The following is an 18,981-nucleotide window of genomic DNA, read 5'->3' as shown; positions in this document are numbered from 1 at the left end:
TTTATTTTAAATTTCTTACATACCCGTGATTTACTTCATCACGTGATTGTCTTTTTTTTCTTTGTCCAAAATGATTGACTTTAACTACGGTAAATATTTACATGAATTTCATTTGATGTGTGAAATAATATATTATATAATTTAATAAGGTGAGGATGGGATACATATTCTAATATTTCTCCTTATTTAAACGTGATCTTGAAATTAGATACTATATAACTATCAAGTAATTTTTTTTTATTGTGACTTACTTGCCTAACCACAACATTTACAATATATTTGTTCATATGATTGAATTTTCTTTTAACTTAAATGATTTAACGGCTTATAAAATGTATAATTGAGATAACCATTATTTTCATTTTGTTATGTTGTATTTCGTGACATGAAATGTTGGGACTAATTATTTTAGTAGTAATTTGTTGGAAAAATTATATAAATTGATAGATTTTAATAAATAATTATTGATTTTAACAATATTTTTTATTTATTACCATTTATAGCAATACTATGTTAAATATGTCATATGTATTAAAAGTGAATTATTTGCAACATATATGAATTATAATTGTTTTTAAAAATATATTACGTTTGTTTGGTAAAAGTTTGACATATTGTAATATAAGTGAATTAAAATGTGTGATAAATGAATTATTTATCATTAAAATTTGTATTATATGTGAATAAAAAATTGTTTTTTGTAATATGAATTAAATTTGTATTATAAATGAATTAACAGTGATCAAGTGAAAAAGAAATATTATTACTATAAATGGTAATATTTTGTTATTATAGTATATTTATGTAAGTTTTCAAAATTTGTTTTGGTGTGGACACATTTCACAGTGACTATGTTTCAATAATGTACTATTTAGTTCATTATAAAATTGATAATTTTGTGTCAAATTTATATATATTTTTGATAGTTTTTGGTGTGTGTATATATATATATAGGTCATAAATTGTAACTGTATTTGAACTTGTAAATAATTTTTTTCTAATATTCATACATTTAAAATAATGGAAAGATATGTTCCTAAAAAATATTAGCAATAATCCAACATGACTTTAATCATTTGTCTTTATCACATAACTCAAGAACCTTAATGAATTAATTATTCACGAAATAATAAATCATTATTTCTTTAATCAACATTAAAAGGAAAATAAAGAAGAACATAAGAAAGTCATTTCGTAATAAAAAGAAACATTTAAGTTTAGATTATACAATTGTGAAATATGTCTTTGGAGAAATTTCAAAATTTGTTAACATAATTTAAAAAATAAATTATGCTTGAACATGAAAGCATTTATAATTTTAGAACTTGCATAATGAATTTCTTCAATTGATAAGTGAAAAACTTCATATCTATTGTTACGACCCAAAAATGGGCGTGATGGCACTCGTCTTATCCCACCAAAAAAAGTCAGCCTAAAACTCAACCATTACAATAAAGTGCGGAAGTAAAATATAAGTAACTTAATAAAACCCCCAAAACCTGGTAATCACGTGTACAAGCCTCTAAAGTATTACAATTGATTCAAAAGAAAACTCAAGTCTCAAATGAACTTGTTTCTAGAATAGAACAAGATCATAATTAAGGAGAAGAAAGTCTGCTACGATGGAAACAGCTACCTGACAAATCTCCAAGAAGCCTTGGAAAAGAAGAGAATGACAAGTACAACAAAAATCCAGGCTCATAACCTACAAAAATTTGTAGAAGCAAGGGGTGAGTACCAAACCACACGGTACTCAGCAAGTAAACGTCTAAACACAAGCTAAGGGAATGAAATACGGGTACTCCTACCACCCCAACCGAACCTCCACAATTACAAACTGCATAAAATTCAGTCTAACCTAACAGTTCATATTTACATAGCACGTAACCCTACAACAACACTTAGACAAATTACATATACATTCTCCACAACCACACTTTACCAAATTAAATATCCTCAATAACAAGCTCAGTATTCATCAATCACAAATTTCACAGAAAGTCAATCACAAGATCAGCAAAACACAATATCAAGTTCACCAATGATAAGTATGCGTAATGCAATGTCAAGTATAATGATGCATGTCTGACCTAGTGATACACACTCGCTGTCTGTCAGTCCGGGACCCATGGGGGACATGTCTATCCATGCATCTGTCGCGGCGCACGACACGACCCTCGATAATAGTAACCATCATGGCGCGCGATACGTCCCTCGAAATATAGTATCCATCGCGCCGCGCGATACGTCTCTCGAAATGGTACATCCTCTTAAGTACCCATTCTTTCTCAATGCACATAACACTTGTCACAACCAATGCCTCAGAATAATGCAGATGACAAGTTCACACATATAATGAGGAGATGACCATTTCCATAACATCACACAGTTCACAACCACACAAACATGAAGTTACATCAACAATGATTCAACAAGCCTTCAACCCTTTCTCAACACAACAGACATAAACAATTAATCACGTTGCCTTTTGTTATCCCCATTCTTTTCATCATTAGAATTAATCAATGTGGATAAGTGAACCCATCACCAATCCCGTTACTCCCAACATATACCACAAGGACATACACGCATTTCATACACTTAACAAGAGTTTAGAAATTCACTTGCCTGAATCCAACAAGAATTTACTCCAGAACTTGAGTCTTTTCCATTTGTTGAACTTCCAAATCAAATAAATCTAGCCAAATAATTAATCACAATAAGATTCCAAAATCAACAACACCCATATTTCTACGTGTATAGTCAATAACTCAATCCCAATTTATAATCACGTTCCTAATCTTGATGCCAATTAATATTCCAACTCTCATATTTCTCAAATTCGAACCTTGAGTTAAGTCATAATTTCTCCAAACACTACAACCCTAATACTTTTCTTACAATAAAATAACCCCAAAATTTAATTAGATATAACAATATATCAAACCTCGAATCAAATATGTTACCATGGATTTTTTTTTGAAAACACTGAAATCATATTATGAACAACTAATGGTAAACAACAATCTAAGAATTTTAAATTCCTACGCCTTATATATAAATCCCAATTCTCAAGCATAATTACTCAATTATGGCACCCCAATAATCATTAGTAACATAGCAATAAAAGAATTAGAAATACTACCTAATCTGCCAACATTACTAACCTTCAACTCCTTAATTAATTTCAACTAAAATAACATATTTCATACTTTAAAAACTTAGTAATTAATGACTTTGATTATTGTAACAACTTTTGAATAAGAAAAATCTCATCTTAACTCAATTAGAGGCGGCAGTCCACGCTCCGCACGGAGGAGTTTATACTCTCCGTTTCTTTCTTTTCCTTCCTCTTTTCTTAAATAAAATAATTAGGTATTGAAATTAACAAATTCATTAACCTTTTTGTTTTTAAATATTTGGGCCAAGTGAAATTAAGTATTACATTAATTATAAGTTTGGCCCATTAACCATCAATTAAGTTAAAATCAATTATTTAATAAATGTATGTCAACTAATTAATTGTAGTTATCGAATAATTTAAAATTCTCACACCCACTTCATCGAGTTATCATAAATGACACGGGTTAACTATCGGGAGGATGAAACTATATTTTTTTTTATAAAAAAATTCTATTAATGACTTTTCGGGTCATTACATTATCCACCACTAAAAATCATGTTCGTCCTCGAACACAAGGAAGAAGAAGATAGAATATTTGACATTACCAAAACCTGAGGTATAATTTCCATAGTCAATATTTATCTCTAAAAGTGAGCTCCTCTTTAAGACCATTTCATCAAAATCAATTACTATGGACTTAAACTTTCGAATCAAAATCTAACCGATTCACATATCAGGATTGATTATCATACAGACTAACCTATGAACTCAATTTGAAAAGAAATCTTACAAACAACAACACACCATCAGGACAAACCCTTTGTCACATTACTTCGAGAGAATTCAGAATCAATACTGGTTAAAACTAACAGCGAACGTGAAGCAACCATCAAATCGTCATATTGCTCAAACCATCATAAATCTTTTCAAGATTCCTTTCTCACAACATAACTATCCCATGAACCTTTTCTATAAAACTCGATCTTTGGACATTGGGTACTAATCAATGGCTGATCAAACATATCTAACTCAAAGAAGAACAAGATTAGTAAACACCTAGCAAGTGGTATATTCTAGGATCTAGAACCTTTAATAACATTGTTGGATAACTATAACTATTCATGAAAACTATACGTTCTCATAAGAGAGGTCGTGCGTGTAGAACTACTAGTATACTTCTACTATCTCAAACAACATCAAATATATCATATCTAAAATAAAAAAATTTAACCAAGGATGTCATCCTACTAGGAGAAAAATCTAACGATCGGTACACCTGATCCACCACTAAGAATTCACCCATAGAAGCGAAAACACACACGAACGTAGAATCAGAATCATACTCTAAATCATGTCCAGAATGAAGTAGTTGGTCACATAAGAATATATAGAAGCAAGGTTGAATAAAACAAGATGTTCCTCCATAGGAACCTTATAAGTTAAATCCCATTTATCTGACTCCATCTCTTGATTTTTAATCACCCACAATCAACCAGTCTGACCTCCCATCACAACATAACAAATGCTTGATTAATCAAATTTCACATACTTTTTCAAGTACTCCATTGAAGCCAACACTCTAAAAATAAACAAAAATCATAACTACACCAACCATTCACCTTACTCCGAAACCGTCCCTAGTATCAAAATCTCCATATAAAACACATTGTAGCCTCTACAAATTTCAAAATCTGTCTCTCTCTCTCTTTTTCCATTTAAGCATTACATGACATATATGAGTCACACCTAATACTGATAGCACTATTTTCAAAATACTTTTCCATCGAATTAAGCTAATTGAATCACATCCAATGTCAACTTCGCACATAATTTTACATACATTCCCACTACCATTCATACCATCATATACCTCATGCCAAAACTCAACGAAATCCGTGGTCACTCCAATAATTTTATATACTATAAGCTCTAAACTCTAATCACCGTCAAATGATTATGTAACATAGCATGACAGTCTATGTTGTCTCATAAAAATAGTAATCTCAATCCCCTCAAAATTCTTAATAACCCTGTTTAACTATAGGTTCATATTGTTACGTATTATTAAGTTACCTATCATAATTGGGACAATCTATCTCGATATAACCACATAAATCTTTCACACCTAATTGCTTGTCACCCAATCAAAAATTCAATCTTTAGAAAAGGCGATGATAACTTTCTTGTAAGTCTATACCGAATTAGTTCACATCCCACATTCATATCTATACTCATAGATAAAAATCAATAAATACTTCAAGTACAAACCAAGGCCTTATACGAGAGTTCTTATTCCTTCATTTTTCTTAAACTCTTAAATTCTTCGCATGACAGAAATTAAAGAAAAATCTCAAACTCTTCAATACATCAAAATTTTGTTTTATTTATTTATTATTTTCTAACTCACTTACAAGTCTTATTCTTTGTCCAACAACACATGACATTTCTACCTTATCCTTTAAATAAAAACTTCAACTAAAACCATTCCTTAGGTATAACAATCAAAAGTAACCAAATTTACTACTCAAATTATTTTTAAGTCCTTCAAATGCTTCATATTCAATGTGATCAATCATTTCTTACCCCTTACCAATTCATACCTTGACAAAACATATTACCACAATTCTAAACTCACAATGAAAATCTTTGATTTTTTTTTATCCCAACTATGTAAAACAATCCCATTATCTATTAACATTAGCTCATAACTTAAAGATTTTTTTTAATTCACGCATCTTAGCTTTTCATTGATCACCTCTCCATCGATCTTATCATATCTTTCGCTAAAATTCTAACATATTCATTATAAAACTCAAAACCACAAATGAACTAATTATTATACTCGAGATGAATGATCGTTCACTCCTTTTTCAAGATTTATCCAATAGTTTTTAACCAATCTGATGATCTTGTGACACTATATATTACCATAATCAAAGAAAATATGGGTGAAATCATGTGTCTCTAAATCCAATTCTCAACCCATGTGAATATACCTCTTTAGCCCTTGCAATCAAAGAAAATATTCTTACTCTCACCTCTTTTCAAAGGCTACACTATATCAGCTAATTTATTTATTAGTATTATTTTTTCATTATGACTCTAGCTCCTTTAAATTCTATTCGAGCAGTGTTGCAACACCTCCTATAACTTTACTTGAAACCAGACTACTCATCGAACTATAGCAAACTATAACATTATATACTCGCAAGTTGTCATTACTATACAAAAATCCATTTAACAAACTATCTTTGTCATATAGCTCATCCCAATCTCAATCCATCACAAACTCTTACTACCATTATGCTCGTTTAACCCTTTCCATCACCATAGAGTAATCTTTGTCATTGCCATGACATCTCAAAACCAACTTTACCAATAAAATTCACAAGACTAACCCAATATCATATGCACTTTTTTTATTAAGATTTTCAATTCCCTTCACACAAGTATACTCTCTGAGACTTCATTTACCCATAAGCTTGTCATTATGGTATCTATCCCTTCCCTTGGACCTTAAAATGAAATTATTGATCCTCATTTAGAACCCTCTGACTAGACTTCTCAACTCTAACACATTAATATCGTACTGAAGATCCACACTAAATGCTTCCTTATAAATTACGCTTAGCTCAAGCATCCGTAGTAACAAACTAGTTGGTTTCTCAAACCTTATTCAATACCAAATCTAATTATCTGAACATATGATACAACTAATAACTCTTTAGGTATTTATTATTCACACTTAACAATCAACATATCCATTTTCATATACCACTAGTGCCATATTGTGAAGTCTGTTAAATCCACCACTAGAACACATCATACCTATCGAAAAGATTATACCCAAATAGCCCACACGTTTCTAGCCATTAACTAACTATATATAATACACAACCAAATTGGTTCGGCTTCTCGTCTAACGTGATGTGCATTTTTTATAGATCAGGTCCATAACAAGAGTAGCAAAAAAAACATTACTTTAACCAAGTGAGAAATTGGTACCATTGTAATAGTCATTTCATAACCACCTTTGGTATACACTCAATCTATAAAACAACAAAAGAGGATCTGACCTCAATTGGTGTAACAACATTCTTATCATTCACCAAGCAACTCATACATATTATGACAATTTATCTTACTGTGTTTTCTCAAATTGCATTGCACATTATCTTGCCATCAGTTTAATTGGTTCACTTTCAATTATCGAACCACACATTATTTTCATAAGTATATCACTTCAACCCTAGTACCAAATCTATCATTCAATCCATACGCAATACCAACTAGTGACATGACGAACTACGCACGAGTCATCACAAAATGAGGGGGAATGGAATGAAGCGATGATAGTCAAAACTAAACCAAATACGCACGATTGAGATCCAAGAAGTGAGGATTTTTCTTAAAAGTTACTATAGCCTCTCGAATATAAGTACAGATGTCTCCGTACAAATCCTCAAGACTCTACTTAGACTCGGCTTGTACACACGTGAGACCTATGAACCTGGGGCTCTGATACCATTTTGTCACGACCCAAAAATGGGCGTGATGGCACTCGTCTTATCCCACCAAAAAAAGTCAGCCTAAAACTCAACCATTACAATAAAGTGCGGAAGTAAAATATAAGTAACTTAATAAAACCCCCAAAACCTGGTAATCACGTGTACAAGCCTCTAAAGTATTACAATTGATTCAAAAGAAAACTCAAGTCTCAAATGAACTTGTTTCTAGAATAGAACAAGATCATAATTAAGGAGAAGAAAGTCTGCTGCGATGGAAACAGCTACCTGACAAATCTCCAAGAAGCCTTGGAAAAGAAGAGAATGACAAGTACAACAAAAATCCAGGCTCATAACCTACAAAAATTTGTAGAAGCAAGGGGTGAGTACCAAACCACACGGTACTCAGCAAGTAAACGTCTAAACACAAGCTAAGGGAATGAAATACGGGTACTCCTACCACCCCAACCGAACCTCCACAATTACAAACTGCATAAAATTCAGTCTAACCTAACAGTTCATATTTACATAGCACGTAACCCTACAACAACACTTAGACAAATTACATATACATTCTCCACAACCACACTTTACCAAATTAAATATCCTCAATAACAAGCTCAGTATTCATCAATCACAAATTTCACAGAAAGTCAATCACAAGATCAGCAAAACACAATATCAAGTTCACCAATGATAAGTATGCGTAATGCAATGTCAAGTATAATGATGCATGTCTGACCTAGTGATACACACTCGCTGTCTGTCAGTCCGGGACCCATGGGGGACATGTCTATCCATGCATCTGTCGCGGCGCACGACACGACCCTCGATAATAGTAACCATCATGGCGCGCGATACGTCCCTCGAAATATAGTATCCATCGCGCCGCGCGACACGTCTCTCGAAATGGTACATCCTCTTAAGTACCCATTCTTTCTCAATGCACATAACACTTGTCACAACCAATGCCTCAGAATAATGCAGATGACAAGTTCACACATATAATGAGGAGATGACCATTTCCATAACATCACACAGTTCACAACCACACAAACATGAAGTTACATCAACAATGATTCAACAAGCCTTCAACCCTTTCTCAACACAACAGACATAAACAATTAATCACGTTGCCTTTTGTTATCCCCATTCTTTTCATCATTAGAATTAATCAATGTGGATAAGTGAACCCATCACCAATCCCGTTACTCCCAACATATACCACAAGGACATACACGCATTTCATACACTTAACAAGAGTTTAGAAATTCACTTGCCTGAATCCAACAAGAATTTACTCCAGAACTTGAGTCTTTTCCATTTGTTGAACTTCCAAATCAAATAAATCTAGCCAAATAATTAATCACAATAAGATTCCAAAATCAACAACACCCATATTTCTACGTGTATAGTCAATAACTCAATCCCAATTTATAATCACGTTCCTAATCTTGATGCCAATTAATATTCCAACTCTCATATTTCTCAAATTCGAACCTTGAGTTAAGTCATAATTTCTCCAAACACTACAACCCTAATACTTTTCTTACAATAAAATAACCCCAAAATTTAATTAGATATAACAATATATCAAACCTCGAATCAAATATGTTACCATGGATTTTTTTTTGAAAACACTGAAATCATATTATGAACAACTAATGGTAAACAACAATCTAAGAATTTTAAATTCCTACGCCTTATATATAAATCCCAATTCTCAAGCATAATTACTCAATTATGGCACCCCAATAATCATTAGTAACATAGCAATAAAAGAATTAGAAATACTACCTAATCTGCCAACATTACTAACCTTCAACTCCTTAATTAATTTCAACTAAAATAACATATTTCATACTTTAAAAACTTAGTAATTAATGACTTTGATTATTGTAACAACTTTTGAATAAGAAAAATCTCACCTTAACTCAATTAGAGGCGGCAGTCCACGCTCCGCACGGAGGAGTTTATACTCTCCGTTTCTTTCTTTTCCTTCCTCTTTTCTTAAATAAAATAATTAGGTATTGAAATTAACAAATTCATTAACCTTTTTGTTTTTAAATATTTGGGCCAAGTGAAATTAAGTATTACATTAATTATAAGTTTGACCCATTAACCATCAATTAAGTTAAAATCAATTACTTAATAAATGTATGTCAACTAATTAATTGTAGTTATCGAATAATTTAAAATTCTCACACCCACTTCATCGAGTTATCATAAATGACACGGGTTAACTATCGGGAGGATGAAAAAAAAATTCTATTAATGACTTTTCGGGTCATTATATCTATGTAAAAATAGATAATATCTAAGTTTATATATAGTACTTTTAAGTTATAGAAATTAATATAGACTATCAATACATGAATTTTTGGAACCGAGTATAATAATTATTTTCTGCACAATGAATATAAGTATTATATGTGTATAAATTCAATCTAACTAGATACAACAACTTCGCAGAAACATAAACAACAAAGTATAAAATATGTACTCAAAAACAACAATTTATATCATAAGCATAAAATAATGAGTGTAAAATAACATACCAAGATATGTAAAACTAGAATGAGATATAAACGAAAAATCTTAGTTCACTTAATGCACAATGTTCCCTTTAAGAAAATCACCCCCTCCAATACAAGAGGTTTAAAGAATTAGATCCTTTCAGGATGGAACGATTTTATTCACCAACTTATTGTAAAAATAATAGTGTTAGTAAGTCACTTAACACGAGCAAAGTAGACAAATATTCAATTTTGCGCAAGTAGTAGAAGAAGATTACAATTATTTGGAAAGGTTATATCCCTTTGAAAAGTTCACAACCTTTCACAAAAGTCGCAACTTTTCATTAAGTCACGACTCTTCATTAAAGTCGCAACTTTCTATAAAAGTCGCAACTCTTCATTAAAGTCATACCTTTTGATAAAAGTTACAACTCTTCATTAAAGTCACAACTTTTCATGAAAGAGGAAGGCTAGTTTTAAAAATGAATAAATTTAAAAGGATGTTATTGCTTGTGGTAGGGCCACGTAGACGGGCCTAGGATTCTCTTTTATATGAATATATTTATATATATATATATATATATATATTCTTAAAAAATGAAATATGTTTCTAAAAATTATAATCAAATACATATTAAAATTTCAATTCAAAACATCAATAAAATTTAGTTTCTTAAAAATATGTAAAAAATTATGATCAAACACTAGCTCAGATACATATAATAAAGGAAAAGGAAGGGGTGAACATGACTAGATTGGGTCAAATTTTTCAAATATCAAAATATTGTCAAATTATAAAATCTATAAACCAATCAAACTAATAAAACTCAAAATTTTCAACCTTGGGTCTTTTTCGGATTTCAATTTTTTAGTTAAAGTATTCATATAAACATATAACTAACATGTACTTTAAATGCATCTTTAGTCTACCGAAATATAATCATCTAAGATATTGTTTAAAAAAATAACATAAAATATAAAATGAGTGATCACATAAAAAAGTTAACAAAAAATAATAATACAAATTTCATAAGACAAATACTACAAATAAATAAATCATAAAAATATCATAATTTGAAGTAGTACAAATTTAAATCATTAGATTGGGTGAGAATAAAAGTACAATGATCTATTTTTATCCACTTTAGGTGAGAATGGAAGCATAGAGTAAGTAAATTTTTTACTTCTTTTTTATCATCAATATAGCTAACTGAGACTTTGCTGTCAAGATTGATGATATTTTTCTAATTTTAGTAGATATTTGGAGCTAGATTTTCTACAATACAATAATCAAACAATTTTTTTTAAAGAATAAATGCTATGTAGGCTTGAAAGAGAATATTTTTTTTTATTGTTATATTGATATGTAAAATTTAAATTCGAAAAAGGACCCATAGTAAAAGCTTCTTCTGAAATAATGAGCTATGTGAAATATATATAAAAAAAAAACTTAGCATGATATATAAGCCGTCTTAGCTCAGTGGTAGAGCGCGTGGCTTTTAACCACGTGGTCGTGGGTTCGATCCCCACAGACGGCGTTGTATGTTTATTTTTAAGATCATAATTAATATATCACTTTAATTTATTTTGGGTAGGACCTTTTCAAGACACTAGAAATATAAAAATGGGCTGCAAAATGCAGTATATGAATTCTATGGTGTATTTTTCTTGCATCTTTTTATTGGGTGGAGATATGTTTCAGGTTATTCGAAATGCATATGAGGATGATGAATATTCATTATCAATTTCTACCTACTCTATCTTCAAATGAAAGTTGGGTTTCTATACTTTCTATTTTCATCAATGTAATAGTTTTGTTAGTTGTCCAGACTAGTTTTTTTTACAGGTGTCAAAAAGAATTTGGCAATAAGAATGATTTTTTTTTTTTACATTTGGATTTATTATGTTTATTTCAAATATATTTTTCTTACAATTTTTTATAAGACGTGAATAGATCATAAGAATCTGCTATGAAATTAAAATCGAGTACATATGTATCACTCTCCACACAATTTAATGATTTGGATTGTGACATTTTTTTGACATTGCATCTGCTTAATAAATAGCCCGAGTATTTGTCTATTGTGCATGCTTGTCTATCCTTTTCTTGATTGGTAAAATAAGGCTTTTGCCTTAAAGGCCCCAAATTTCGGGGTTCCTAATTCTTATCAAATATAAATTATGTGTTAAAAATTTTATATAAAAAATAATTATTTATGATAAAATGTATAATTTTTAAAATATATATTATTTTACCCATTTTAATTAATGTCTTTTGTACTTTGTTAAAAACGTGATTTAATAGTGACAAGTGTTGAACAAAGTGAATTACGAATTCTTTTTTACTTTCGGTTTCAAGGATTACTACAAGCATATTAAAATGGGGTATATCAAATCATCAACTTCTTGTGTCAAATTCTATGGTTCTAACTCTTATTTTTTTTTAATTTGTCAACTTATTACTTATAGAATTACGTTAACAAATAATATAATAATTACTTCACTAAAATGATGTTTTTCAATGTTGAGTTGATAAAATTTACCTAAAACTAATAATTGAAAAAAATTTATTAAAATACTAATAATTTTTTAACTAAATAGTGTAAGAAAAATAATTTTTGAATAAAAATAAATATAAAATTTGTTTATATTTTAGCCTTAAATTAAAATTTCACTTTAGGTCCCTAATCACGTTGAACCGCCCCTGATCTTCATTGGAGAAAGCTTCTTTTTTAGGTTGATAAAGAAGTAGTTACTTCTATATACACTTTTCCACCTATCAAAATAATAAATGAGCACAAGTTGAAGTATTTACTAAACTTTCGGAAAGCAAGATTATCTAATAAGTATTTTTTATTGTAAAACTTAAGAGCAAAAGTAGAAGAGAAGAAGAATATAAGATAACAGAGGAACAATATAAGCTTTCTTTCTTTCTTTCTGTCAAGTGTATCAACATTATTTTCAACATCACTATTTATAGGATTACATTGAGGAATACCAAAGGATGATAAACATTACATTAAACCTTGAGAATTACTACCTATTACGGAGGAAATAAAGTTAGGAGTTATGCTCATCCATTTGACCACCTTATCAACAACATTACTACCAATAAAGGATGAAATTAACCTAGGAATTATGGTCATCCATTTGATCACATTATCAACAACATTACTACTCATAAAGAAGGGAATCAACCAAGGAGTTATGGTCATCTATTAATCCACAAAAAAGATTCACAACACTCCCCCTTGGATGACCATTGATAATAATATACCTCGTTAAAACCTTACTAAGAAAAAATCTTGTGGAAAAAAATTTTAGTGAAGGAAAAAAAAGTACACATATCTTGTTATACGCTTTATTTACAGCCTCGTTAAAAATCTTGCCAGGGAAACCCATTGGAATAAAACCTATACCAAGGGAAAAAGAGTGCAGCGTATAGTTTACTCTCCCTGTTGCAAACATCATTTAATTTCTTGGAGACGACGCATTCCAATCTTAGATACCAACTTTTCAAATGTTGAGGTTGAGGTTGGTAATGCTTTAGTGAACAGATCCGTCAAATTATCAACTGAGCGAATTTGTTGAACATTTATTTCACCTTTCTTCTCAAGATCATGAGTGAAAAAGAATTTTGATGAAATGTGTTTTGTTCTATCTCCTTTAATGTATCCTCCCTTTAGCTGAGCTATACATGCAGAATTGTCTTCGTACAATGTAGTTGGAATATCCTTTTTCAAAGGAAAATCACACATTTATTGAATATGTTGAGTTATTGATCTCAACCAAACACACTCCCGACTTGCTTCATGGATGACTATTATTTCTGCATGATTTGAAGAAGTAGCAGCTAATGTTTGCTTCATTGAACGCCAAGATATAATTATGCCTTCATATGTAAATAAATAACCTGTCTGAGATCGAGTTTTATGTGGATCAGACAAATATCCAACATCTACATAACCAATCAATTCTGACTTGGATTCATTAGAATAAAATAAATCTCATATCAATGGTTCCTTGAAGATATTTGAATACATGTTTGACTCCATTCCAATGTCTCTTTGTAGGGGCCGAGATGAATCTTGCCAATAAACTTACTGCAAAATAAATATCTGGTCGAGTATTATTATCAAAGTACATTAGTTCTCCAATTGCACTAAGATATGGAGTTTCATCACCAAGAAGCTCTTCATCGTTTTCTAGAGGTTGAAATGGATCCTTATGTATGCCAAGCGATCTCACAATCATAGCGGTACTCAATGAAAGTGATTTATCCATGTAAAATCGCTTTAAAACCTTTTTTCAGTGTATAGTGATTGATGGACAAATATTCTATTTTTTCAAATGCTCAATCTGTAGGCCAAGACAAAATTTTGTCTTACCAAGATCTTTCATTTCAAATTCTTTGTTAAACACTCAACAACTTTTGAAAGCTCATTAGGAGTGCCAATGATATTTAAATCATCAACATACATAGCTATTATAATAAAATCAAATCCAGACCTTTTTAAAAAAAGACAAGGACAAATAGGGTAATTTTTGTACTCTTCCTTTAGCAAAAACTGGCTAAGACGATTGTACCACATCCGTCCTGAGTTGTTTTAATCGGTACAAGGATTTTTGAAGCCTTATCGAACAACTTTCTTGTGAATTTTTATATGCTTCAAGCACATTGAATGCTTCAGAAACTTTCATAAAAATATTGTGGTCCAATGAGTCATAGAAAAAGGCTATGACAACATCCATTAGACACATTTCCAGATTTTCGTGAACTGCTAGATTTATTAGATACCTGAAGGTAATTGCATCCACTACCGGAGAATGTGTCTCCATATAATCAATACCAGGGCTTTGTGAAAATTCTTATGCCACAAGTCGTGCTTTATATCTTACGACTTTACCTTTTTCTTTTCGTTTTTGCATAAAAATCCATTTGTACCCCACTGACTTGACACCTTTAGATGTTCGGACTGTTGGTCCAAAAACATCACGTTTTTCAAGTGAAGTTAATTCTGCTTGAATTTCCTCCTTCCATTTTGGCCAATCATTTCTCTGTCTGCATTCATTAAAAGATTTTGGTTCAAAATCCTCACCTTGTTGCATTATTTCAACGGCAACATTATAGGCAAAAATATTGTCCACCACAATATTATTTCAATTCCACCTTTTTCTCGTTTAGGCATAACTTATTGAGATTTCTCCGTTCTCATTATTTTCAATTGTTTGGACCTTCTCAGTGGTCTTGTCATTTGTTCTGTCCCAGAGTTCTTCTTGAGCAATTTCCTCCACGATATGATCTTCATGATCATTTGTTCCTTTTCTTTTTTTGAGATTTTTTATTCTTTGAATCAATTGGCCTACCACTTTTTAAACGTGGTTTAGACTCATTTTCTTTAACAACTTGTCCTATTGGGACATCAACTCGAACTGGAATATTTGCAGCTGGAACATAAGATTTAGTAACCCTTGGAAGGTTAGTAAATGCATATGGCTGGAAGTTGATTTGCAACAAATTGCAAATAAATCATATTTTTAATCTCTTGATCACAGTGATTTTTTCGAGGATCCAAATGAGATAGAGATAATGAATTCCAATCTATCTCTTTTTCCAACTTTTATGTTCTACCCCTAGTGTTGGGTATACTGATTAATCAAAATGACAATCAGCAAACCTTGCCATAAATATATCTCCTATCATAGGTTCCAAATATTTAATAATAGAAGGAGACTCATACCCAACATACACTCTCAACCTTCTTTGGGGACCCATCTTTGTGCATAGCGGTGGGGCAATTGGAACGTATACCACTCAAAAATTCTAAGATGGAACATATTTGGCTCATGACGAAAAGCCAACTATAATGGAGAGAATTCATGATAATTAGTTGACCTTATTTGCACCAATGCTGCTACATGCAAAATAGCATGTCCCCATATTGAAACAGGCAACTTTGTCCTCATTAACAATGGTCTAGCTATCAATTGGAAACACTTAATTAAAGATTTTACTAGATCATTTTGAGTATGAACATGAGTAACTGGATGTTCAATTGTTATTCCCGTGGACAAACAATAATAATTAAAGCCTGCGAAGTAAAATCACCAGCATTATCAAGTGAATTGTCTTTATTGCACAATCTGAAAATTGTGCTTCTAATCTTATTATTTGAGCTAACAACCTCACAAAAGCCATATTGCAAGTTGATTATAAGCACATATATGACCATCTTGTTGATGCATCTATCAAGATCATATAATATTTAAATGACCCACATAGATGGTGAGTTGACCCACATATATCACCCTGTATACGTTACAGAAATGCAGGGGATTCTATCTCAACCTTAGCTGCTGATGGTTTAATAACCAACTTTCCTTGAGAACAAGCAGCACAAGAGAATTTCTTTGATTGAAAAATTTTCTGATTCTTCAAAGTATGCCCATGTGAATTCTCAATAATTTTGTGCATCATATTATATTCGGGATGGCCCAAGCGGTCATGCCAAATGATAAAATCATTAGGATTAGTAAACCCTTTATTTACTATGACATGTGATTCAACCATACTAATATTTGTATGGTACAATTCAAAAGAAAATGCGGGTAATTTTTCATGCGCATATTTTTGCCCCAATTTTATTGTAGTAATATAAAGGTATTTAACCTTTACTTCATTGACATGATAGCCATTTTGGCGATTAACCTTGAAACTTAATAAGTTTCTTTGAGACTTACTACAATATAATGCATTTTCAATATTTAATAGTGTTCCCCCAGGTAGTAGTAAGGCCGCTCTTCCAGAGCTCTCAATTTATTTTGCACTACCAGATATTGTATTAACATAAGACTTTTTCATAATCAAATTAGAGAAATATTTCCAATTTTTTAAAATAGTGTGAGTTGTGGAACTATCAAGAAGACACATTTTTTCATTTCTCATCTTGAACCAATTGAAGATTGAGGAATTTTATTTATCTTCATAAAATAAAAGTACATCATAAGAAATATGAAAAATCAACAACTTTGCAAGAAAATAAAATTACTTATTTTTCTGAATATAAAAACAACATAAGAAAAAATATAACAATTAAAAGCACATAAATAAAACAACATATGATCGAACATTAGTTTTATCTCCAAAGAAGTCTTCAACTTTCAAATTAGTAATATCATCAAGGTCATCAAAATCATCATCTTTTAAAGTTAAATTTGCTTCAATATTGTCATCATATTTTTGTGAAGGCGCTGTCTCAGCATCATTTTTACAAGTCAAGTGTGACTCCACCCGAGCATAAGAAGAAGATGCACCATTTTTATTTCCTTTTCTTTTCAAAGAATCTTGATAAAGCCTAACAAAATGCTAAGTTGCTCGACATTCATTCTTCCAATGCCCTTTCATGCCACAACGATGATAATTGCATCTTTAAGAATTGCTTTGAGAACCCATATTGTTCTCCCTTTTGTGGGGACCACCACCACGACGATTATTATATCGTCCTCTGCCATTGTCACGTTCATGCACATTATTTTGACCTTTATTTTTAATTTGTCTTCTTTCAGACTGGTCATGTGCTTCAACCTTAATAACATATAGTATTAAATAATATTAGTATTTACTGTGTACTAATCCTAGTCCTATTAGGATTAGTACTCCTTAATCCTAGTCCTATTAGGATTAGTACTCCTTCCTATATCTCCTATATATATCTCCATGTATTCCCTTATTAGGTTAACACTTCAATACAATCAATATTCCTTCATGGTATCAAGAGCCAGAAAACCTAGATCTTCTTTTCTCTAGTTTTTTTTTCTCTCTTTAGGGCACCGATCGTTCCCTCTCATCTCTTGGGAGGCGGCAGCCATGACAACCGGGGTGGATCCTCTCGATTCACTTCCTTCTCATGCATCTTCATGCTCTGATTCCCGAAAAATTATCAGACATAAATTACCCTGAATGGAAAATCACCGTTCTTACAGCCCTTGAGGCCAATTACCTTCTCAAATACGTCGATGGAAGCACAGAACCGCCCGGCAGTCATCACCGCCACGGACAAATCAGAAAAAACCAATCCGGCCCATGCCGCCTGGAAAGCCGTGGATGGCCAGATCCGATCATGTTTGATTGCGGTCATCTCTCCCACGGTTCAGAAACACGTACGATCCTACAAAACTGCTTCAGCCCTGTGGACGACCCTCGCAACACGCTATGCATCAATTTCCCACTTTCATATTTTTCAATTGCGTGATCGTCACCACACAATTACCAAAGGCACGAAAACTATGGCGGAGTATTTAGACGAGGTCTCCACCATCATCACAGCCCTTGACACCGTGAACGAAATCATTCCCGAAAAAGATCTCGTCATGTGCGTTGTTCGGGGGCTCCCATCAGCTTACTCCTCCATTAAACAGGCGGTTCGCATCAGTCCAACGCCCGTTGACCTGGCTACTCTCTCCTCGTGGCTAAAAAGTGAAGAAATAAACGTGGATCTGGAGAGCAAACTTCTTCTCCGAGAAGCCGCTGTTATGGAGCTGGCCACCGCCCTCACCGCAAGCCAGAACTATCGCGGGGGGCGTGGTAGCGGCCGGCAGGGGAGCCGCGGCGGCTACGGCAGAAACAGCGGAGGCCGCGGGTGCGGCGGTCGGCAGGGCAGTCGTCCGCCGTACGACGGTCAGCAGCACGGCAGCAACAACAGCCTGCACTTCTTCGGCAGCGGCGGGCAGTCATCTTCCAGCGGCGGGCAGGACATTTACGAGCGGGATCGTCCAACTTTTCAAATCTGTCAGAAAATAGGACACACCGCTGTTCGTTGCTGATTTCGGCATGAGG

The 18,981-nt window shown here is 32.3% G+C and overlaps 1 non-coding gene across 1 annotated transcript; it reads left to right on the top strand.

Annotated features, from left to right (window-relative positions):
- Nucleotides 1–11,611: 11,611 nt before the first annotated feature.
- Nucleotides 11,612–11,683, top strand: TRNAK-UUU (transfer RNA lysine (anticodon UUU)). The gene has a single exon. It is a non-coding gene; the product is annotated as a tRNA-Lys (tRNA).
- Nucleotides 11,684–18,981: the final 7,298 nt, after the last annotated feature.

This window comes from Solanum lycopersicum, chromosome 3, assembly GCF_036512215.1.
Source record: "Solanum lycopersicum chromosome 3, SLM_r2.1".
In the NCBI taxonomy this organism is placed as follows: domain Eukaryota; kingdom Viridiplantae; phylum Streptophyta; class Magnoliopsida; order Solanales; family Solanaceae; genus Solanum; species Solanum lycopersicum.
Note: the sequence above shows the minus strand (reverse complement) of the source record. Positions and strands in the feature narration are given on the sequence as shown.